Source organism: Protopterus annectens, chromosome 7.part0, assembly GCF_019279795.1.
Source record: "Protopterus annectens isolate FY-2018-M chromosome 7.part0, PAN1.0, whole genome shotgun sequence".
Taxonomy (NCBI): Eukaryota; Metazoa; Chordata; order Ceratodontiformes; family Protopteridae; genus Protopterus; species Protopterus annectens.
Genome location: NC_056739.1, coordinates 1,858,877,544 through 1,858,903,204, shown reverse-complemented (window position 1 = coordinate 1,858,903,204; position 25,661 = coordinate 1,858,877,544). Strand labels below are relative to the sequence as shown.

At 39.1% G+C, this 25,661-nt stretch overlaps 1 protein-coding gene across 5 annotated transcripts in view; it reads right to left on the bottom strand.

Moving 5' to 3' along the window:
- Window positions 1-25,661, bottom strand: part of LOC122807255 (interferon-stimulated gene 20 kDa protein-like) — a 457,143-nt gene that overhangs the window by 112,418 nt on the left and 319,064 nt on the right. The window lies entirely within an intron of this gene.

The following is a 25,661-nucleotide window of genomic DNA, read 5'->3' as shown; positions in this document are numbered from 1 at the left end:
TGATGCCTTTCCTTTAGTGAAGTTGGCTCTATCAGGTGTTAGTTTCCTCCTTCTGTTGTCTAGCTTATTTATGGGCAATGACCACCAGATTGTTTTATTTTTGGAGGAGTGCATCTTGGTTTTATTTGTGATGTCTCAATCCATGCATCCCTGTAGATGCTCATAGGATGCACTTGTAACTGATTTGGCAGATTGTATACCATTATCCTATAGCAAGAGGGCTTTGGAGCTTTCCACTTTGGTCTTGGGACGTGTGCAGTTTGCTTTTGAAAATGTCTTCACGGTGGTTTCAATGACTGGATGGGGGGGTGGGATGTGGATGTCCAGTGTGATTACTTTATGATCTGATATTACCAGTGAGGATTTTATCTCTGTTGTGGAACACTGGTAACCCCATGTTGGTGATGATCATGTCCAGTATGGTGTCACCTCTAGTGGGCATGGTGACCAGCTGTTCCAGGATGTTAGAGTTTTTAAACTCTAGGAAACATTTTGCAAAGGACATTGTATACGACTAATTCTCCCACTCAATGTTTGGGTAGTTGTAATCACCTCATATAATGGTGTTTGATAGGACCTTTATATTTTCCACTGTTCTCAGGAATACTGAGTGAGGCTCCTGTGACAAGGTAGGTGATCTGTAGCAGGCTACAATCTGATGAGCAGTTTTGCCCAAAGTTAGTTGCACTTGCATTGTCTCCAACGCCTCATGCTGTGCCACTAACCTGAAGGTGTGGATATCCATAAGGTAAATGGGTACACCCCTTCCTTTTGTATTTCACTCGTGGTTTTGGGTCCAAAGGTCAGAGGGATTGTGAGTGTTTACGTGGAGCATGTCGAACAGCTCTGCATTTGACATAGCTTTGTATGTTAGGCAGTGAACACATCTCAGTAGGCAATATGCAAGGGAGTACAGATGGAGCATTTTGAGATGGTCTGTGTATGGCATGTATTTCAGGCTGCTAATGCTCTTTGTGAGGTATTGCTGCAGGCTTTCCAGTTGTTGTAGTTGTCTTGTGAGGTACATAGCAAAAGTGGCGTTGTACTGTATTATAGTTCTAGTGAGTGATGAGTAGTGGGGAACAATGTCCTCTTCCATTCTGCATGAGACACATTTTGTGATGAGGTGTGCCACATAGCAGGGTTTCCTGACTACTGTGGGGATGTGATTATCACAGTTGTGTCCAGTGTCCACCTGTGACCCAAGGTCTCTTGTCACACTTTCAGTGTTAAGTATACTACCGCCTATGTTGTAGTTCTTGGCTACAGAGTTTTTAACAAAGGGGATGACAATGCACCTTTTGGCACTGAGCTAGAGCCCATGGCTTTGACAACAACCATCTGTCTCAGTGAGGCCCTTTTGTAGGATGTCCACATCTTTAGTGTTTACAATTATGGCTCCTAGTTTGCAGTCCTCTGGAAACTTCAGTAGCCACATACCTTCCATGTTAAAGTTTACTTCAGGGAAGTAGATACTAAACAGGACAAGATACAGGACTGGACCTTGTGGTACTGCACTCATCACTGGTCACAGTGTGTGATATGTCAGTAAGCCTGTTGGCAACCCATCTTGTGACATAGCAATTTATACCGAGTTTAGGGGTTTTTTATCTATATTTCCAGAGTGTGTTGTAAGCCATGGCAGGATCAACATAGGCTGTGTGAACCACCTTACCCGTGTCTATGTTTCTGTTGACTGCTTCAATGTCATCTATCAGGTTTAGGAGACATGATCTGCATTTTACAAACCCAACATGGTTGTGGTCCAGGATTTGGGGATTACAAATGTAATTTTTTTTATATGTTGTATGATGATACATTCCATGGCCTTGAAGAGCGGGCTCGTCAGGCTAATGGGGCTCTAGTTCCTGGGGTCCGTGGTGTCTCCACCCTTGTGTAGTGGGATAACTGTCACTGTGCACCATTCAACAGGCACAAAGCATGAGGTGAAGCTATGACTGCACATGGTACATCAGTGTGGTGCCTGTTCATTCTGTGGTTTGTGTGGAACACAGCCTGTGAAGTTATCTGGTCCCATGACTGCTGTGATACTGGCTTTGGAGAGTGTTTTTTTACCTGTGCAGCCATGATGACAGCAACTTTGCAGTCTGCCATTATAGAGATGTGCTCTTTCATGGGTGAGAGGGGGGTAAAGTTAACACTGATCCTATCTGCCAGGATATTGGCAATATCAGTTGGGTCTGTATATTTAGTGCCTTGAGCTGTAACTCAGAACAGATCTGAGTGTAGCCATGACATGGACCTGTCTGTTGGGCAGAGATCTCCTGAGTAGACAGTATGCAACAGAGTACAGATTGGGTTACATTCAGTCTTGTTGCATGGGGCAACTGTTTGAGGCCAGTAATCCTCTTGTTGGGGTACTTCAGTGGTCTTTCTGGCTGCTGAACGTGCCTAGTCAGATTCATCGCAAATGTGTTGTGGTACTCTCTGATGGGTCTGATGTTGACCATACTGAAACCTCCTTAAAATAGGGACAATATATAAAAATAATGAATTCATATTTAGACATGAGTCTGCCTATATTATAATTATTATTATACAGTATGATCACCTGAGTATATAAAGAACTATATTTATCCAACATGTTGGTTATATTTATTAAAAAATCCATTAGAAATAGAAAGGAAAGACTTTCTTTCCCAGTAGTAAGAACTACCCATATAAAGGTGGTTATTCATTCCAGTAATGTGGCAAAAAAATGTGAAACTATGGAGTGGATCCAAGCCATAGTATATCCTGAATATAGAAATAAAAGTAATAATAATAGGTCACTGAAGAGCTGGTCTAATATTAAGTGTTGTATTAAGGCCATGTTCTAAATGTGCCCTTAGTGTTAGAATCCATCTTAACTCATATAGTTCCAATGTACCTAGTATGTCCCCTTCCCTTTTATTAGGGTATAGGATCTGAAGGACCCTAAATCTGAAGCTGTGGGCTGGAAACCTCTGACAATGTTGAGCCAGTACACTATTTTCATTCATTCTCCGTATGTCGTATATGTGGTTATACACCCTGTCTCTAAATCTACGTTTTGTCAAGCCTACGTAAAATACATCACAACAATCACATGTTGCTAAATAAATCACATTAGTGGTGTTACATGTAGCATAAAAACTTGGGGTAAAACTCACACCTAATTCTTTGTTAGTATATCTCTGTTCTTTTGTAATATATTTACATATGCAGCATTTATTGCAAGGAAACGTTCCTTGTCTAAAGTTAGTTCTCAAATCTTTAGGTACATAAGAAACCCTCTCCTTGCATAATATCCTTTTCAGGTTAAAACAGTTGCTATATCTAAATCTGGGATAGTTGCCTACCATGTCCATCATTTCTTTATTCAGGTTCAACAATTTCCAATTCCCGGCTATAATCTCCTTGATATATTTAGCGTCATTGGTGTACTTAATGTCATAATATAGCATACTTTTCTGGAACTTGGAATGGTACCGCCTGGCCTGATGTTCTCTGTCTGCATAGACCTGTGTGGGAGGTTACCCATATGCCTCTTTAGGGGCATGTTACAGCATTTCTTTGTGTTTGCATTAGTGTACAATTATCCTGCTGTGTCTGTGCTACTGAAATGCTATCGTGGCTTAGTGGTTCAGTACTATGACTATAGTGCACAGTATCCTGGGTTCGAGCCCTGTCACTGCTTTTTATTTTCATGCTGGGCAGACCAGACTGCTTAAGGGACAGTAAAGCTAATATGAGCATGTTTACCTGTCTTTGCTCAACTTTGCCCAACATTGCTCAACATTGCCTGACATTGCGCTAGTTAGCACGGGTAATTTTGTTTACATATAGTAAATATTGGTAAAAGCTGCTTAGCACTGCTTTATATTGCTTAAAACATGGCAATCATGCCTCAGGTGGTGCTGCAGGGCTGCTTATGTCGGATGCACATACTACACTCCCTATACATGTTTGGAAACAGGTAGCGTCAAGTTAGGCATCCCTTTTATTTTATGCGGGAGTCAGAGAGGTTTCATTTTCAGGGTTCCTACTGAGCCAGTGTATGTACTATGCATTGCCTCTTTGCCAAGGCATACTGGGCACACCTTCTTCTGCCTACTGGGGCAGGCTCTGGTTGTTCCTCCTCCAAGTCATGCTGTGCCTGTGCAGGCCTTGGCAATGGTGGGGGGTTGTTTGGCCCTGCCTCATGCTGTTCCTGCTGCAGCTGTTTTCGCAGGATCATATTGTGTAGCATGGCACATACCATGACAATTTGGGTACATGTAGTTGGTGAGTACTGCAAGGCTCCACCAGATGTGTCCAGGCACCAGAACTGTGACTTGAGCATCCCAAACACATGCTCGATTACATTTTGTGTTTGTGCGTGTGCCTCATTATGGAGTTCTTGTTCAGGTGTGTGTGCATTTCTGATGGGTGTCATCAGCATTGGCTCCAGTGCGTATCCAGCATCCCCCACTAGGTGACCATCAGGGATGTCCCCATTGGCAAATGTCTGGTACAGCTGCATCAGATGCCAAATATGGGAATCATGGTAGCTTCCAGGGCAGCCAGCACATACATTCAGTATTATGCCCTGGGCATCGCACACGACCTGGCAGTTGATGGAGTGTAAGCCCTTGTGGTTGATGTAGGCCCTACCCCACTCACCGGCTGGTGCTTTGATGTGTATGTGCATGCAGTCAATTGCACCCACTACCTCAGGGTATTCCGCTATTTGCTGGAAGAGACGTATATTGCTGGCCAATACCTCACGGGAATTGGGGAAATATACATGATCACTGACATGTGCTGACATGGCATTCAGGAACTGGTGCAGTACCCTGGATGCTGATGCCTGTGAAATCCCCATCATATCACCAGTTGGTCTCTTGATGATACCTGTTGCTTGTATTCTTAGGCCAACACATACCTTGGTTTCCACTGGGATGGGTTCCCCACAGTTGGTTCTGTGTGTGAGGCGTGGCCTGCACAGCTCAACAATTTGCTGCAGGAGGTCTCTGTCCACTCTATAGCACTCCAGTATCTCCAGCTCATGTAGCCCCTGGTAGGTTACCCTGGGTCTGTACACTCTTCTCCGTCTCCTCACTGTGGGTAGCTCAGCAACATTCACAATGGCACCACCCTCAGCATCTTGCACATGTTGCCTTATAATAGCAATGGCAGCCCCTAACATTTTTTTGTCGCAGTTGAGCTTTTTAAGTTTTCACTTCTCTTTGTGGACTGCAGTGTTGCAGTGTTTCTGAGAAAAACATGGGGGAATGTTGTTTGCAAAGTTTTAAGTGATGGGCTGGGCTGGGCTAGTGTACTGCCTGTGTAATTGGCTGATTCTGATTGATTTCACCTGGCAGGTCTGCTAGTTCTCCTAGGTTAACTTCCTACTACTTCTTTTCCTTCCTTTGCCCTTTCTGTTTCCACAGGGGACAGCGACGCATAAACTCACGCACATGAGCGCACACGCACTTACACAGGCTTACATAGGCTTACACGGGTTTACACAGGCTTACACAGGTTTAGGCGGGTGCACATATGCGCACACAGGCTTAAACAGCCTTACACAGGCACACACACATGCACACAGGCTTAAACGGGTTTACAGGCGCTCACACGTGCGCACACAGTGTAAGCATCTTTGCAAGAAACTTTGGTGATATCCACAGCATACACCTTCGGTTTCTGAGTTTCAGTTAAGACAACTGTAGACACGCCTCTTCCAGTCCTGAGTCACTTACAGCAAACACATGCCACTCTGCTCCAATAAGCTTACAGTCTTTGATACATACCCCCTCATGATGTCACCTATTTTCTACTCTGTTACTTCCTTAATCCTACTCTTACACTCTAGGGACATGGTTCACATGGCAGGGAAAATTGGGATTCACTATCCTTATCCTCATTTGCATAGGATTGCCTAGTAATGTTTGGTTACATCTCTCAGACTGGGCTTCCCCCCTTAGCAACCACTACTCAGTAGCCATGTTGTCTTCAGCCTGCCATTCACCTGCATGGAAGTGGAATATTTTTAATAAAATGCCTATTTTTGGCTTTTATTTTTTTTTTCTGGTTTTTAGAGCACTGCACGTTTGTGGCTGCGCTTGCAACAAACATCGGAGATCGGGGAAAAAAATATTTTTTATTATTTTGCAACAGATAAAAATGCTAATGGCCTTATATTTGGCCATTGGCATTCTTCCTGAATTGGATGCATCCTTTATTTGGAGCTGTTATAGCTCCGTTTTGCTATTTGCAGAATGGTACTCCGTTACCAACGGAGTACATTTCTGCAAATAACACTACTCTTACTCGGACAGGTTAGTGTTTCCTGGATCGCAAATTTACCTCATTTGCATAGCTTTCAGCAACAAATGAGGTAATTTGCATAACATAACACTGTCCGTGCAAGGGTAGTTTTAGGAGCTTTCATGCACGCCCCTGCCATCTGTTCCTGGATCGCTCGGCAGACATATTGGCTGTCTGGAGTCTTACTCTACTCTTAGACTCTGTGCAAGCCTTCGTGAATCTGGCCCATAGTTTTTTTGGTTGTAGTAAGACTGAATCTTCATAGCTTTATTTTTTCAAGCAAGAACTTTGTCTATTTTTGTTTCTATGCGACCTAAACAAGTGTGCAATCTTGCAGAAGAAGTAGATATTTTTGAAGTGGTCCTGAAGTAGTTGTTTAGTGGATCCTTTATTTGCCATGATAAGGTAGTACTTAGTTTTTCAATATTGCCAAAAATCTTGACTATCAATTTAGTGAATTTTATTAGCAGCTTGTTTAGGCAAATCATGTGTCAGAACACTGCAAAGTCAGCTTGTAGCTTATTTTACAGGTCAAAAGATGTGATGTCTCAGTCAAGTGGGAGAAAATTGTCTCCTTATTCAGGGAAGGCAGTTCTTGTTTCCCATCTTTTAATTTTTTTTTAATAATAGAAGTAATATAATAGCGTATACTATTAATCCTTGCTGCATGTCACAGATAAAGTGTTGTGTTTTAGAGACAAAGTCACTAGCACTGATTTGGTAGGTTGTATTGTATAGGTGAGTTTGCAAGCATGTGCTAAAACCTGATCCAAAATTTAGTTTTTGCACTTTATCTACAGAAAAAAATGGCTGATAAAAAAGCCTGAGTCATACTTAGCAAATAGCACCAGATAAAAAGCAATTGTTTATGTTGTTTTAAATTTGATCTGTGACCATGTACCTGGCAATAACATTGGTAAGACCTGTCCAGAAGCCACACTGCCTATCTATGAGTAGACCATCTTTGTTTATGTGCTTCCTGACCATTTCCATTTAAGGCTCCAGAACTACCTGCATTATTCCAGATGTGGTCTCATCAGAGAGCAGCATAATGGAAAAGACTTTCAGTACTCTGCTTTATTTATTTATCTTTAGTATCCTTCAGATCAGCTTATTTTAAATACAGTTTTTGCAGTTTTTTATGAACCTTACCTGGTATCAGAGAAAATAAATAAACAAATAAATCAACTCCTTCAGGTAAACTGTGTGTTAAGGTGAAAGTAGACTGTACCAGCATAGATATGAATATCACCACTTCAACTTGCAGATGTACAGTCCCCTATAATTTATCAATCCCAGAGTATACAACATGTAAATCGTGTACAATTTTTTAACATGTAGAAACAGAATCTTCTTTCTGTTTAGGATTATAACAGCTGTGTTTATAATTAATGTGCTATCAAATGCTTCTTCACTTTACACTGATCCACTGAGAAATCAGCCTTTTAAATTCCAACCAAAGATATGCAATGTTTTGTGCAGCAGCCAATGATCCTCTACCTCTTTATATACACCACTGACTTAATGATGAGGCATGGATTCTCTACTGACTGTCAGTTCCACAAGTGAGTAATTCTTAAGGCTTCCTGCCTCATCAGCTATGATTGTTGTATTTTCAAAAAATCTTCACTGTGCATAACAAGGAGTTAAACAAAATATCCACTCAAAAACTCTAAGAACTTTAGCAAGGGATCACTTCATTGTTGAAGCTTTGGCCTTAGTTTCTTGTCCAACCCAATTTAGGAAGAAGAAAGTCCTCAGCATGCAGTGCAGCCAAATTTACTCTTGTTTCAGCCTTACAGGATACCCTATAGTTAATGCTTTTTTTGTTTTATAATCCCTGAACATTCTAGTTGGTCAAACTGTTAAGGCCAGCAGCTAGTAGGTGCAGTTGTGAACTACAAAAAACACCATTATGCATTTCATTAATGAAGGAGATACATGATTACCAATAACTGTAAGTAAAAAAAAAAAAAAAACCACAGTTTCTGGATTCAAGCTAAAATCTTCTGTTCTGAGAACAGTGTGTCAAAGTGGCTACTAGAGAATACACCATTGTAGGTTTATTTTGAAAAATGTCATTTCTTTTTATTATTCTGGAGCCAATGTATGTTCATCTAATCCATTACTGGGTTTCATTATTGCATTTTCAGCTGACTGATGCAGTTATAATTCTGGAGGCATGGGTCTCTTTTAAGTTTATGCATCTTCTCACACCACCAAACTGAAATCATTACTTGCCCTAGTCTAAAGTAAACTATAGCTTAAGCTCTGGACTTAACATTGTGTATTCTAAAACTGCATGTTGCAAAAAAGAAAACAAGATACTTATCATCATCACTCTTACACAATGTATCACATTATTGGCTCAGGATCATTAGTGAAATTTCATCCACATATTCATTCACAAACAATATGTTCCTGCTTGCTGAATGCCACAGATCAATGGATCCCATATTTCTCACTGGAATTGCTATAAGCTGTATAAGCAAGAGAAACAGCAGCAGGCAAAGACAACACTACTGGCTCATATCACCCAGCAAGTCAGTTTTATGAGATCTCTATAGAGCAATCTTAAAATGTGTGTGTGTGTGTGTGTGTGTGTGTGTGTGTGTGTGTGTGTGTGTGTGTGTGTGTGTGTGTGTATGTAGTACTCTTGAGTCATATTGGACTCCATCTAGATATTAAGTAAGCTGTCATGTAGCCAATGCATTGAAATATTTTTTTCTTCTACACTTCATTTTGTCTTGATTGGACTCTCATAATGATGGTTTGGCACCCATGGCAGCGTTTTTAATTAAAGTCCCAGTTTTTGTGGTTTTGAGCATAGCTCCACCCCTTTCTAGTTGGCCACACCCCTGCCCATTGACCCCATCTATTCAACTGTCTCCTGCAGCCCCTCTTTTATTTGAAGTCACCAGCTGCCATTGCATATAAACTAAATAAACAGGGTCCAAGAATTGACTCACGTGGAATGCTTTCTTCATTACATATTCAAATGAAATCTTTGAGCTTCACCCAACTCTGACATTTCAGTTAATTAGCATTAAACCAATTTGTATTAACTGGAGAAAAACTTAGCTCTGTTATTCTGCTTCTTAGCCTCTCCTGAGTAATGGTATCAAAGGGTAAGTAGGGTGCTGCTGCAACATTATCTGATTTTAAATAGTCTCCTAATATAACCAGTTAAAATGAAGGGGTCTATGTGATGTTAGAAAGCTATAACATGCCTTGAAATATGCTTGCACATTCACAAGTATGTAGTGTTTAATACAAGATGTTTATCAAGTTAGTAATTCAACCTTAAGAGTGCAAAAGAAATGAAATGTGATTCAGGGACATTTTAAATATCTAAACTGGTTGGTGCTATGTGATCAGGCATGTCACAATAGTTTTTGGTGGTCTCATTTGGATCAAGGAGTGAGGAAAAGGTGAGTCTATTAAGAGGGGGGGACAAATCCACTTAGCTGATCGCCTTCATGGAAGCCTATTCAGAAAGTAGTACCTGTGTAGGGGAGTGTGCATTCCTGATAAGATGGTCCCTTTGAGAAAAAGGGATATATTTATAACTGGGATACCTAACAAACGATTTACTCATCTCTTGCTGCCATAATTGATTTTTCACTCCATGTAGATTTTAGGAACTGATGTTCTTTGAACAACAAACATATCATTTTAGTAATATTGCAGGAAGACAAATGCATTTACATTTATACATACATACATACATACATACATACATACTTGTTAAGTGGACTGGTCCAGGGAAACTTTTCAATAACAACCTGAGCCACTTTGGCAAAGATAATATTAAGTATGAAATACACTTAGCAATGCAAAAAAGAAAAAAAAAATGTCACTAAGGCACTTGGCAAAGACTGCATGCACAAAACATATTTAAGATGTGACATTGAATAAGTAAATCACAAAACAAAGTTTACAAAAACTCAAAACAGTATTTATAGAGATGCATACATTATTAATGGTTAAATGTGCAATATAAACTTTATTATAGATACAGAACTGTATGCAGGTATATTGCACAGCTCACAGTACTGTAAGATGTTACTGTGGTGTTAGCAAGTGAATGTTGTATGGCTGTACAAAAAGAAAATAAGGGGGGGTGGTTATATGTGTATGAATAGCTATTATATGTATCTGTTTCATGTAAATCTTACAGTTAGGTCATGCGTTACATTAGTCCTGTGAGGAATGGAAAATGAATTAGTAGAGAGAAGAAATGTAGCTAGCTGACATGCTAGCATACTGGATACATGAAAGTGTGGATGAGGAATCCAGGAATAAAGATAATTTGCAGAAAATGCTGCTGTGTAGACACAAAGAATGACTCTGTGAAAGATCATGATGGTCTAAGAGTAAAAAAAAACAAAAAACAAATGACTATGGACAAGGTCAAGAGTAAATATTCAAAGGACCTGGACTTAGTACAAGAATCTGGACAAAGACAAACATAATGAGAGGGACAAAGGCCCAAAAAATACAGACAGGTTTGAAATATTTCTGTTATAAACTTAAAGAGTTTGTCGAACAAAAGGGTTTATATTAGCATACATTTTCAGAATGATATGAAGTCTGAAATTCCAAACTCTGTCGTTATTTAGTGACTTCAGACCTCAATGACTTGTGAGAAAACCACACATTTTATGAGAAACACACCAAAATATGAGACAGAAATCTAGACAGTTGAGAGGTATACTAGGAGGATAACTATTCAGAAATTCACAGAGTCCATGGGGAATGCCGGGAGGTTGAAGGGAACTAGGTGGGGGGCACTGTAAAATGTGTTATTTGGAATGTTAGTGATTAACTTTTTTACTGTTTTAAATGTATACAAGTAATCAGAAAGATATCTAAAATCAGCAGACGTATCTTACTGCCAGGCCCAGGAGGAGGATGACCCCCGTGTTGTTTAAGGAATTAGCAGTCCACAAAAATCACAAAAACTTCTTCTTCTTCTTCTTTTGGCTGATCCCACCAGGGGTCGCCACAGCAGATCAACTGTTTCCATTTTTTCCTGTCCTCTGCATCTTGCTCTGTCAAACCAACCACCTGCATGTCCTCTCTCACCACATCCATAAACCTTATCTTAGGCCTTCCTCTTTTCCTGTTACCTGGCAGCTTCATCCTTAGCATCTTTTTCCCAATATACTCTGCATCCCTCCTCAGCACATGTCCAAATAAACGTAATCTTGCCTCTCTGGCTTTGTCTCCAAACCTTCCAACCTGGCTGACCCTCTAAAATACTTATTCCCAATCCCGTCCATCCTCATCACACCTAGTGCAAATCTTAACATCTTCAACTCTGCCACGTCAAGCTCGGACTCCTGCCTTTTTGTCAATGCCACTGTCTCCAACCCATATAACATAGCTGGTCTCACTACCCTCTTGTAGACCTTCCCTTTCACTTATACTGGTACTCGTCTGTCACAAATCACTCCTGACACTCTTCTCCATCCACTCCATCCTGCCTGTACTCTCTTCTTCACCTCTCTTCCACACTCACCATTACTCTGAACTGTTGATCCCAAGTATTTAAGCTCATCCACCTTCGCCACCTCTACTCCCTGCATCCTCACCATTCCTCTATCCTCCCTCTCATTCACGCACATATATTCTGTCTTAGTCCTGCTGACCTTCATTCCTCTTCTCTCTAGAGCATATCTCCACCTCTACAGGGTCTCCTCCACCTGTTCCCTACTCTCACTACAGATCACAATGTCATCTGCAAACATCATAGTCCACAGGGACTCCTGTCTGATCTCGTCTGTCAACCTGTCCATCACCATTACAAATAAGAAAGGGCTCAGAGCTGAACCTTGACGTAATCCCACCTCCACCTTAAACTCATCCATCACTTCCACCGCAGACCTCACCGCTGTCACACTACCCTCGTACATATCCTGTACCACTCTTACATACTTCTCTGACACTCCTGACTTCCTCATACACTACCACAACTCCTTTCTAGGCACCCTGTCATATGCTTTCTCTAAATCCACAAAGACACAATGCAACTCCTTCTGACATTCTCTGTACTTCTCCATCAATACTCTCAAAGCAAACATCGCATCTGTAGTGCTCTTTCCTGGCATGAAATCATACTCCTAATCACTAATCATCACCTCCTTTCTTAACCTAGCTTCCACTACTCTTTCCCATAACTTCATGCTGTGACTGATCAAGTTAATCCCTCTGTGGTTACTACAGCTCTGCACATCCCCCTTATTCTTAAAAATCAGTACCAAAGCACTTTTTCTCCATTCCTCAGGCATCTTCCTACTTTCCAAGATGTCATTAAACAATCTACTTAAAAACTTCACTGCCATTTCACCTAAACACCTCCATGTTTCCACAGGTATGTCATCTGGACCAACAGCCTTTCCGTTCTTCATCTTCTTCATAGTTATCCTTACTTCCTCCTTGCTAATCCACCACACTTCATGATTCACTATCCGCACATCATCCAACCTTCTATCCTGATCATTCTCTTCATTCATCAGCCCCTCAAAGTACTCTTTCCATCTGCTCACTACACTCTCCTCACTTGTGAGTATGTTTCCATCATTATCCTTTATCACCCTTACCTGCTGCACATCTTTACTAGCTCGGTCCCTCTGTCTAGCCAATTGGTACAGGTCCTTTTCTCCCTCCTTGGTGTCCAACCTTTTATACAACTCATCATACACCTTATCCTTAGCCTTCACCACCTCTCTCTTTGCCATGCACCTCATCTCCTTATACTCTTGTCTACTTTCTTCATCTCTCTGACAATCCCACTTCTTCTTCACCAACCTCTTTCTCTGTATACTCTCCTGTACTTCTTCATTCCACCACCAGGTCTCCTTGTCCTCCTTCCTCTTTCCAGATGTCACACCAAGCACCTTTCTAGCCATCTCTCTTACTAGCTCTGCTGCAGTTACCCAGCTATGCAGTAACTCTTCACTGCCACCCAGTGCCTGTCTTAACTCTTCCCTGAACATCACCTCACAATTACCATTTTTCAATTTCCACCATTTGATCCTTGGTGCTGCCCTCACACTCATCCTCCTCTTCTTGATCACCAATGTCATCCTACAAAACATCATCCTATGCTGCCTAACTACACTTTCCCCTGCCACCACTTTACAGTCTCCAATCTCCTTCAGACTGGCCCTTCTACATAAGATATAATCCACCGGTGTGCATCTTCCTCCACTCTTGTATGTCACCCTATGCTACTCCCTATTGTTAAAATATGTATTCAACATAGTCATGTCCATCCTTTTCACAAAATCCGCTACCATCTGACCTTCTGCATTCCTTTGCTTAACACCATACCTACCCATCACTTCCTCATCCCCTCTGTTCCCTTCGCCAACATGATCATTGAAATATGCTCCAATCACCAGTCTCTCACCCTTGGGTACAGTCATCACAACTTCATCCAACTCACTCCAAAATTTTTCTTTCTCATCCATTGCACACCCAACTTATGGAGCATATGCACTAACAGCATTCATCATTACACCATCAATTTCCAGCTTCATAAACATCACTCTATCCGACACTCTTTTCATCTCCAAAACACTCTTAGCATACTGTTCCTTTAGGATAATGTCTACACCATTTCTCCTCCCATCCAGACCATGATAAAACAATTTGAACTTGCCTCCGATACACCTAGCCTTGCTCCCCTTCCATCTGGTCTCTTGCACACACAATATACCAACCTTCCTTCAGTCCATCATATCAGGTAGCTCTCTCCCTATACCAGTCATATTGCCAACATTCAAAGTTCCGACCCTCACTATCACAGTCCTAGCCTTTACCTGCCTTCGGCCATGCCTTCCACCTCTTCTCCTCCTTCGGCCAACAGTAGCCCAATTTCCACCAGCACCCTGTTGGCCAACAGTACTGGTGGTGGTCATTGTTAACCCGGGCTTCACAAAAACTGATAGGCCAAAAAAGATCCATAAAGAAGAGCCATAAAGATAATATAGTAGACTATTGAGGATAAGACAGAAATTATGTATTAATACTATTATGCTAGAAGCCCAGTAATTCCAGACAGAGGATATGCGTAAAAATTAAGAGAGAAATTAGAAGAAAAATATTTCCACAATAAAAACTGTCAGAAGATTCAAATAAAAAATTGTGTTCATTAATACAGCAGATTTATGCAAAACATTATATAGACCAAGAAACCTTGGACCGTTTGGAAAAAGAAGTGCCAAGAGGAAGTGAGAAAATACAAAAAACAAAATCTAGAGACTTTTGAATGTTATAAAAGAGAAATATAGACATGGGAAAGAAAAAGATCTAATATGGTACAATATTTATGCAAAGGAGAAAGCTAAATTAATCAACAAAAAGGCAGTCCCAAAGATATTCAAAGAAAAATACAAAGGCATCCAGATATGAAAACATTCACAATAAAAAAAATATAAGATCACAAAGAGGGGACAGAGAACAGAAGATTGGTAAAGTAGAAGTTGAAAAAAAAAACTAGAAGATGAAGTTATGGAATACTTTCGAAGTGAAGGATTTAGTGCAGAAAGTCTGATACAGGTTACATCAGAGCATGATGAAACAATGAGTTCTTAAAATAAGGAGAAACAGGAGGAGAAGGAGACATCTGAAGAAGAAATATGGACATGGGAAAGAAAAAGAGATTTACTATGGTGCAATATCTGTGTAAAGGAGAAACCAAAACTAATCAATGCAAAAAGAGTAGCACCAAACATATTTGAAGAGAAATACAGGCAAAGGAATCCAGACATGGAAAATTTTACACCACCAAAAAGAAGAAAACAAAGATGAAAAGTAGAAAAGAGGCTTAGTAATGGAGAAGTTAAAGAACTAGATATTATGGTTTGGATTACCTGTGAAGTGAAGGATTTAGTGTAGAAAATCTAACATCACAGCAGGATAGAGCAATGGATCCTCAAATTAAGAAGAAACCAGCAGAGGGGGAAACATCTGATCAGTTGCCACATAAAGATACTTTGGAGCTTTTCATAGTAGCATTCAGATGGAGTTGCACAGCAAGAGAAGGACCGTAAAACTGTGGCAGTTTTGTCGAATGACAGGCCAGTGAACTCCTACATCAAAGAGCAATGGATGACACAGGATACAATTGAAGAGAATGTGACACAAGAAGATGCCCTGGAACTTTCTATAGAATGCCTGCAGGAAATGGAGAACAAAGAAAGTGCCCTCAGTTTAGAAGAAAATGATCTAAAAGAAGAGTTGCTTGATTTAATAGAAATGGATAGACATATTAAGATCAATTAAAGACATAGACTACAGAAAGTCAATAAACCCCCAAACGTTAGAAGTCTGATAAAACAAATGAACACAGTAATTAGGACTGTCCATAGTAATTCATGTGATATAACAGAAGTAACTAGGATATATTACTGTACAGCTAAATTAATAACCGATAAAGTCTTACTACAAAAACATAGGGTAGTAAGGGAAAGGAAGAGGAGACATCAAATGCCATCATGGAAGTGTTGAATACAGAAAACTTAAAACAAACCGATCTCCAATACTGAAAAATGAACTAGTAAAACACATTACAGTATCGTCCGGCACCACAGAATAAAAAAAGCATGATAAAACATAAAAAACGTCTTTAATTGTATTTGTATTTATGATTGAGCGCTTTCATCCTATAAATGGGACTTCTTCAGAATCAATTATTCCACAGCTTCAACCAAATATTTATAGCAACCTAATTAACTAATAATCGAACCAATTAACAAAATTAAAGGAAAATCACTCAAAAAACTTCTGACTCACTAAAAATAACCAGCATAGAATGTGCCTTCCATAAAACATTAAAATAACTAGTAATCTAATATAAAAACAACATAACCCATGAATAAAATGAATGACTAAAGTAACCAAACAGTCAACACATGTTAAATGGACATTAATGCTCTCGTATTTAAAAACGGTAGCAAAGTGATTATGTCATTCAACCCACGGGCACTCAATGCATTTAACTGAATCTGCCAAGAAGCTTCTCTTACATCCAAATAATTTCTGAAGTCACACCCTCTTGGATTCCCCATCATCTGTTCAAGAATGGCAAACAGAAAACTTTTATAACTAGGGCACTCCAAAGAGTGTCACTATAGAGCATTGTTTACATTCTGCCTAGAAATATTATAAAAATGTTCATACATTCTTTTTCTTAGGCATCTTTCAGTGAGCAGGGGATAATAGAAAAGGCTGGCTTACATCCACATGTGGTATATAAAAGGGGGAAGAATTTAAAGGCAATATTTAAAAAAAAGGGTTGAGTATTCCCAAGGTAATTATTAACATGAAAAACCCTAGAATGTTCAAATGCAGGAATTCCCCTCAATGTCAACATATTCTTGTTAAGAAGGATTGCTTTATCTCCACCCATGAAATCACAATTAGAGGGCATTTTGACTGCAATACAAAATGAGTGGTATATTGTGCACTTTAAAACTGTAAAATTCCCCAAAGCAGGCAGAAGACAGCTCAATATGCAGCTAAATCCAAAAACTTGATGAACCAGCAAGTAATCGTACCAAAAAACTTTATTGCAGAGAAAGAAAGTTAGCGCTTTCACCGTAATACCATACCGCTTCTTCAGACAAACATGAATGGAGAAAGAATAACTTATATGCAAATGACATCATCTCAAACAGCTCAACAGCCAAGAGAACAAACATTCATGCAGCCACATTCTCAGCTTAAAGGCGCATAAAGTAGATAATATTTACTAGCATAAAATCTGATAAAAAATTAAAAAAAATAATAAAAACATTAGCACAAATAAATAAAACACGAAAGATATTCATAAATATCTAAACAAATGACAATAAACACCCTACAGCCATTTATTCCTTAATACAGACTTAATGGGGACATGATCATTCAACCCCATAACTAGGTGTGCCCCCAACCTCAAGATCCACTCTAACTCAACCACCTCAGTATGAGTCACTATATTACCACCACGCAGACCTGAGCTGATCACACATAATACCTGGAAGACAAAGTTATGTTCAGGGCCAGTGGACAAAACATGTTTTGCTAAGGCACTAAAATCATATTGCTTCTTCATGCAATACACATGGTCCCTAATCCTTTCTTTTAAGCTCCTGTTCAACTTACCAACGTAGAATTTATAACAGCACTGACAATGTGCTAAATAAACCACATTCCTGGTCGGGCAATCAGCAGATGCTCTCAACTTCCACAAGTAGCCTGTGACAGGTTGCCTAAAGAACCTAGACTCATCTATAAACTGACAAAAATTGCATTTATGACATTTAGATGTACCCATCAAAACTTGGGATCCAGACATAACATGCCGGGGAAAACATAAATGTTGCCTTAAATTACTGTGGTTCTTGTGTACAAATCTGGGGCCATCTGCTAATATATTGGAACATCTGCTATCAGTCTGTAAAATATGCCAGTTCCTGGTAACTATATCTTTCACCATAGTAACACCGTGGGAGAATTTTAAAACAATAGGGGGAGAACAATACCTACATGGTGATCTCATTGATTGCCTATACAGAGCAGAAAAATACGGACACACTCTACTTTTATGCTTGTTGGTTATTCTGGCACAAGCTTGATCAACTTCAACTTGGGTGTAACCCCTGACGGCAAACTCTTTCTTCAAATCTGACAAACTTCCTTCAAAGTCAGAGGTAGTACATGACAACCTCGAGATCCTGAAGGCTTGACTTCTCACAATGTTCCCAAATATATGTTGTGGATGCATACTCCGCCTATGGAGATATGACCGTCTACAACAGTCCTTCCTATGCTTCCTGGTCAGCATTTTGCCATTCTCCAGCCGGATGTTCACATCCAAGAAATCAACAGTAACTTGGGAACAAGTGAGGGCAAATTTAAAAAAATTACTACTATTGTTTACAGAATATAAAAACAAGTCAAGCTCTTGCTTGTTGCCTTTCCAATCAATAAACATGTCATCAACAAAACGTCTATATATGGCAATATGACCTCTATATTGTCCCAATACATGATGGAATTTCCATTCTGACATCACCAAATTGGCGTAAGAATTAGCACAGCTGGTCCTCATAGCCACGCCAGATTGTTGCCAGTAATATTCTTCCTGAAACATACAGATACTGTGTTCAAGGACCAGCTCTAGAAGCATGCACAGGAAGTCAATAGGCTTCATGTCAAATTTATTACTCCTAGCCAAAACTGCCCTAACAATACTAATGCCTTCCTGGTTAGGAATGCAAGTAAACATAGATATAACATCTATCGTCAATAAAAATTGAATATCCGATGCATCCCCCCCACTGGTCACATTATATAAATCTCTCAAAAAGTTTTCAGTATCTTTCAATACAACGTCACTCATGTCAAGAGCTACTTGAAGTTGTTTGTCCAAATAAATGGACGTAGCCTGAGTCAACCAACCACTCCTAGCTACAATCGGTCTAAACTGTGGGAGTGTAGAGTGTTTGTGGATCTTGGGTAAGCCATGGATCCAAGGAATGACAGGAAATTCAGTAATAAAATAATCAAATAGTTCCTTGGTAAGTAGACCTAGATGAAAACATTCAAGTAAACAATTATCTATTTTATTCTTCATCACACTTACAATATCAACTTCCACACTAATATATGTTTTAGTATCAGACATCTGATTCATCATTTCGTAATAATATCCACAATCTAAAATCACTACACAGCCACCTTTGTCTGCCGGGCAGATAGATATATTTTCATCTTAATTAAACCATTCAAGGCTTGTTGTTCAAATCTAGTCAGATTATTACAACTTGTCATCTGTATTCTGTTAATGTTTGTTTGTGTCTTTTGGGTTTTCCCAGTTAGGGGTCGCCACAGCGGAACTCCAGTCCGCTAATGATTGGCAGTAGATTTTTACATACTGGCTTGTCAGGCCTAACGCACAACCTTCAATGAAGGAAAGCCCATTCATGCATGTCGCCACACAGAAGACGCTCTAACTGAGAATCGAATGGGCAATGTCTAACTGTGAGGCGACAACGCTACCGCAGCACCACCACCGCAGTATCATCTGTATTCTATTAATAACTTGATATATTTCTTTCTCACAAACTGTGAGGAAGACATTAAGTGCTGGTGTAAAAGCTGGTGTAAAAACACTGGGTTTCCTAAAAACCTTAAATACAGTATCCTGCCTCTCAGAAATATTAGGTCCATCATCAAAAAACATACGTAAAGACAAATAACGTGCAAGCGAGCGTAAATTAATCATACAGTCAACAAAATCTACTTTAGCTGCAGGTATAAACGATAACCCTTTTGACAATACTGACAATTCATGCTATGTTAAAACATGTCTGGAAATATTCCAAGCTAAGTTGTGCCTCCCATCCCCCACATCTTTTTCAAGGAGTGGTTCTGTTGGACAGAAGGAGGTTCTTTGTATTTCTGTCCTTTCTGTGTTTCGTTGTCAAAAGAGTATTTCCTCCCCGTACGAATAGGTAGGGGCAGAATTGGAAAATCCAGCGGAGACTGTGGGGGCAGTATCTTCCTCCTAACCACTGGACCCAAGTCATTGTGGGTAGCTGATTCAGTACCTTTGGTAATACCAGGACAGTCCGTCATTGGTGTAGAATACACCGAACTCTGAGGCTCCGATGAAGTCACTTCAGTGCATAAATTCCCAATCATATTCATGGTATCAGGGGGCTCAACAATAGCCCCCTGCACAGGGGTTGAAACTGAAGTGGATGATGCGAAAATCCACTTCTTGGCCCCCTCAGTAGGAACAAAAGAATCTCTATTATCAGTACAATTAGCAGCATGCTGTGTTCTTGGCCATGCAAAGACGTGCTGGTTATGAAAATCATTGATGTCCCGAACCAGCTTTTTCTTTTTCACATTTAGGAAATGTTGTTCATATGCATTCACTTTTTCTATGATGTCATTAAGAAAAAATATTTGAAACATCCAATCCCAAACACTGTGTCAGCTCACGCTGCTCTTCTCTAATCTGTTTGGCTAGTTCAGCCTCAACAGGTGAGAAGTACTCGATCAAAAGTTTCAAATAGGCACAACCTGTGTCCAAATTGATCTTCTGCCAATTGGCCAAAAGATCTGGACAGGTGTTCCCATAGGTTGGTATGTTCATGACATGCATGCCTCTGGGTATAACATGATGTTCCAAACAGGCCTCAAGGTGGAACCGTTGGCATTGTAACCTTTTAAACTTGTATAAATTATTGTCAAGATTTTTTTCTCACCTCACAAGCTTTCTTGTCCATGGTACACACAGAATTCTGATCAGTGTCCAGTCGCAAATCCCCCATGCTCAGAGGATTTTGTTGAATATTAAAAAAATTATGTAGTCTATTCATTATAGGCAGATTTCTCAAATCTGAAGCATCTTCCACCATAGCTGCAAACAGTATGAATAACAAAAACAAACCCAACTGCAGCAACCAAACAAAACTGTAAAACTGTAAAATTCCCCAAAGCAGGCAGAAGACAGCTCGATATGCAGCTAAATCCAAAAACTTGATGAACCAGCAAGTAATCGTACCAAAAAACTTTATTGCAGAGAAAGAAAGTTAGCGCTTTCACCGTAATACCATACCGCTTCTTCAGACAAACATGAATGGAGACAGAATAACTTATATGCAAATGACATCATCTCAAACAGCTCAACAGCCAGTAGAACAAACATTCATGCAGCCACATTGTCAGCTTAAAGGCGTATAAAGTAGATAATATTTACTAGCATAAAATCTGATAAAAAATAAAAAATAATAATAAAAACATTAGCACAAATAAATAAAACACAAAAGATATTCATAAATATGTAAACAAATGACAATAAACACCCTACAGCCGTTTATTCCTTAATACAGGCTTAATGGGAATATGATCATTCAACCCCATAACTAGGTGTGCCCCCAAACTCAAGATCCCTCAAACTCGACCACCTCAGTATGAGTCACTATATCACCACCTCGCAGACCTGGGCTGATCACACATAATACCTGGAAGACAAAGTTATGTTCAGGGCCAGTGGACAAAACATGTTTCGCTAAGGCACTAAAATCATATTGCTTCTTCATGCAATACACATGGTCCCTAATCCTTTCATTTAAGCTCCTGTTCATCTTACCAACGTAGAATTTATAACAACACTGACAATGTGCTAAATAAACCACATTCCTGGTGGAGCAATCAGCAGATGCCCTCAACTTCCACAAGTAGCCCATGACAGGGTGCCTAAAGAACCTATACTCATCTATAAACTGACAACAATGACAATTTCCTCGACATTTTATGTCTGGATCCCAAGTTTTGACGGGTACATCTAAATGTCATAAATGTAATTTTTAAAAAGTTACTCAAAAACCATTTGTCCAATATATGGCTCTGCTCATGCCAAACATTGCTACCCTATACTATTATTTCTGTTTTAACTTATCAGTACTTCTGTCTTACAGATATCCCATATACCTTTCCTTTCTGCTCCCTATATATTCTGTAAACCAAAACACTAATTACTTCTATCCTACAATAATACCTTAACCTCTCTGTTAACCTCAGTACTCCTATGACATACTGTATGAGCTCCATTGTAAACCAGTGTTAAAACTTCACATATAGGGAATTATAGCTGTATGAATGCATGTATTTTGCTTTACTAAGCTGCTACTTATTGTTCAGTTGGGAAAAGGGATTAATTGTTTGTATGCTTGTACCTCTTCCTTGTTAAGCTCTGAAATTTCTGTATGCATTATACTTATGTATCAGTAGCCTTAAATTTCTTTGTTATGTTGTTGTTGTATGTGAAGATTTTCTCCCCGAGCCTCCACTAAAAATGGGTCTCTGCCTAGTCGAACCTTCCTAGTAAAAAAATTTAAAATAAATAAATAAATTAAATGGCATGGGGGGATTTCATAGTATACAAAAAGAAAACCAGTTGAGAAGTGTGTTTTCAAAAAGACTTTACACCACAAACAAACAGCACATCAAGTAATCCAAAGCAGTTTTTCTTCTAATTTTAGCACAGCAATACAATTCCAAACAGTTTCATTAATAATCTTATTAAGGATCAATAGTCATTGGTCATAGTTCACCTTATTATTTTTCATACTTTTTAGTGCCATCACGACCACAATCGAAATAAAATTTTCACTGGTCACTTAATATTTTCTGAAATATACTTTCATTAGCTCCTGATGCACAGCTTTTCAAAACAACGGTATTTACTATATGAATGCGGAACATATTCCTAATAAAAAAATTAAATAGTATTTTGTAGTAACATTTTAATATCGAAATGTCAGTGATAAACATAATTGCAATATTCATTTACACCACAAGATGTCAATAAAACACCAATAAATACTGAATTCAGTTACTTAAAGAGTTAACAAATGGCTTTAACTTAAATCATTCCATAGAATCCACACATGCTTTACAGACGTTACAACCTATAGATACAAAACTTTTCCTGAGCACTTTATTCATTATCCATATCACCACATCCATTTTTTTGTCATACAGCTTCTGTACAACTAAAAAATAGAAAAAGCTACAAACTGGTTTCGTACAGATGGATGCGTTGCAGAACATTGGTTTATGATACCTCATTTTACAGCTCTAATGTTACTCAAATGTTTGATATTTTTTAACTGATTTCTCTTTCCTTCTTCCTAGAAGTAATTATTTTTACATGTAGTGAGGTAAACCAAATAATGTTACTGACAGGTGATAAACTGGAGGATATTATGTTCCCTTTCTATATAACCAAGATTAAACTTCTTTATTAACATATTTATATGCAGTGTAAAATCTGCAACAAAAATAACTTTGCACAGAATTGCTTGCTTCAGATTTACTTACGTGATGATTTCTTACAAATGAATTCCCTACTGTTTGTCTGATCCTGGACCATGGTTTCTGTGTATTAGCTAAAGCCTTCACTGACTTCATAGTGCATTCTTAGGGACAGCCTGGGTGATGGACATACCAACATTACAGAGAGAAATTCAGCTGATTAAAACTTCAAATATGATGACATCATGGTAGTGTTTCTTAATGCCAGAAGTTTTATTAACAAACTTTGGTGGAGGATTTTGGCATAATGGTTGAAGTCTTCCCCTTACACGTATGTGGTACAGGATTTTATTCTGATCTTTAATTGCTTATTTGGCTTTTTATGGTCTGTAGACTGATAGCCCAGTTTTTGTCTATGAACCTAAAAATAATAAACTGTTTCATTAGTATAATGGTTGAGGTGTTATCTCACCGTCATGAGTTACAAATTTTGATTCTCACCTTTGAAAGGGAATTTGACTAGGCTTAAAATGGCCAGCAATGGCAGCTAGCCTAGTATGAACCTATGAACTTCTGAATCTTGACTTGAGGCTCTCCTGCAGCTTGAATACATCCATATGTGTGTGTTGTAACTGAAAATTGGTTTCACTGCAGAGACTGTACTCCCTTCGTAAGTAAATTTTGCATGTAACATGCATTCAGGCTTGGGGAAATCTGTAATAGCATTTCTGCATTTGTCAGAGTCCGCATAATCTCCAGGCAGATTCCAAGAGACCCAGAAAGTAAACTCAATGAACTTCAACTTATCCTGAACAAATCAAATTCTCAATTTAAAGGCTTTTATAGGGCACCTCTCATGTTCCCAGAGAACAAGAGATTCTTTAATGTACTCACCAATTTAGCAATAATTAAAAATTCCTTTATGATGGGGGGATTTTAAATATCTTTCATTAAACTGCTTTTCCTACACCTCTAAAGCTATGTATGCCTAGAGATTCCTAAATCTAATGAATAGAAATTATCTAAAACAAATAGTAAACCAGCCAACTAAAGGGCAGAACATTTTAGACCTCTTCCTAGTTAATATAGTCAAACATGCACCCCCTCCTTTAATAAGCCCATTAATAGTTAAATCTGACAACTGATTGGTCATTTTTCTGTTAAAGTGTCAAACACCTTTAGAGTCATCATATTTGAATTTAAGGATTTCAGATGTACAAACCTAATAAATATCTATGAAGAGCTCTCAAAAGATTACTTGTAATAACACCAGTTCCAATGCAGCCTCAATTCATACTTATGCCACCAAGTTCCTTTCCCGTCTACATGTTTACATTTGTCTGCCTCTACTATCATCAGATATAATGGGAATTTTAAGGACAAACCAGCCTAGTGACCCAGCAATATAAATTAGCTTAACAGCAAGACTAAAAAAATCTGAAATCCTATAACAAACCCAAGTCATCCCATAACAAAAGCTGCGTTAACAAGATTAGCAAGGAACTAAAAGTTACCACCAAGGAGACTTAAGCCAAATAAAACTGTCATTGGAAGCTAAGGACGACTATACATCATTCTTTATTTATCAGGAAATGAAGAAATAACCAACAGTGTACTGAATTGATCCAAAATGGTACCATCCATTTTGACCTGAAAGACATAGCCCATAAACTAGCAGATAGATTCAGTGCAAATTTCACCCCAGTAACAGTCATTTAAACTCTGCAAAACTCTGACTCTGTTACTCTGTAGAAGATCATAAAGGAACATATCCCAACTCTAAAAGCAAAAGTACTAATTCCATGGGTTCACATAATCTGACAATGCCTAATAAATAGCATCAAACATGTCCTGGTAGATTTCCTACTGAAATTGTTTAACCTTATCTTAGCCATGGGGTACATCCCAGAATAATGGAAAACTGCTGTTATGCTACTCCACAAAAGTGGCCCTGCCACATTCCCAGGGAAGCATAGATTTTTTTTTCCCTGACTAGTGTAATGTTGTGCTCTACAAGCAATCAAGTCTCAAGCACTCATGTAATCTTGTGTTCTCCTAGCACTCAAGTCTCAAGCACTTGAAACCCACTGTCTTGAATTCAGGAACTTGAGAGCATTGTGTAGATATAGGAGGCCTTTGTTCATGCTCAAACCTGAATAAAAGTTCAGGCTAGCAGCTATCCCAGCTTACCAAATACACTATTCGATTTTAAGTGAGGTAAGTGCAGCAGCCATGGTAAGAGAGTGGGAGTGTGTATTAGGGCACAAGTGGAGAAGAGAGTTTTAGGTTTGGGGAGCAGGAGGGAGATTTAAATTTGGGGAACAGGAAAGGACTGTAAGGGTTAGAGGGTATAAAGATGTCTTAGGGTTGGGAAGCAGGAGGATGTTTTTAGGTTTAGGGAATGAGAAGGGGGTGTAGGGAGTGGGAAGGTAGTTTTAGGGTTAAAGGTAGGACTCTATTAGGGCTGTAGGAGCTGAATAATTACAGGAGACTGAGTCAGTGGTAGTTTGAGGACTTGCATATTGGAACACATGGCAATG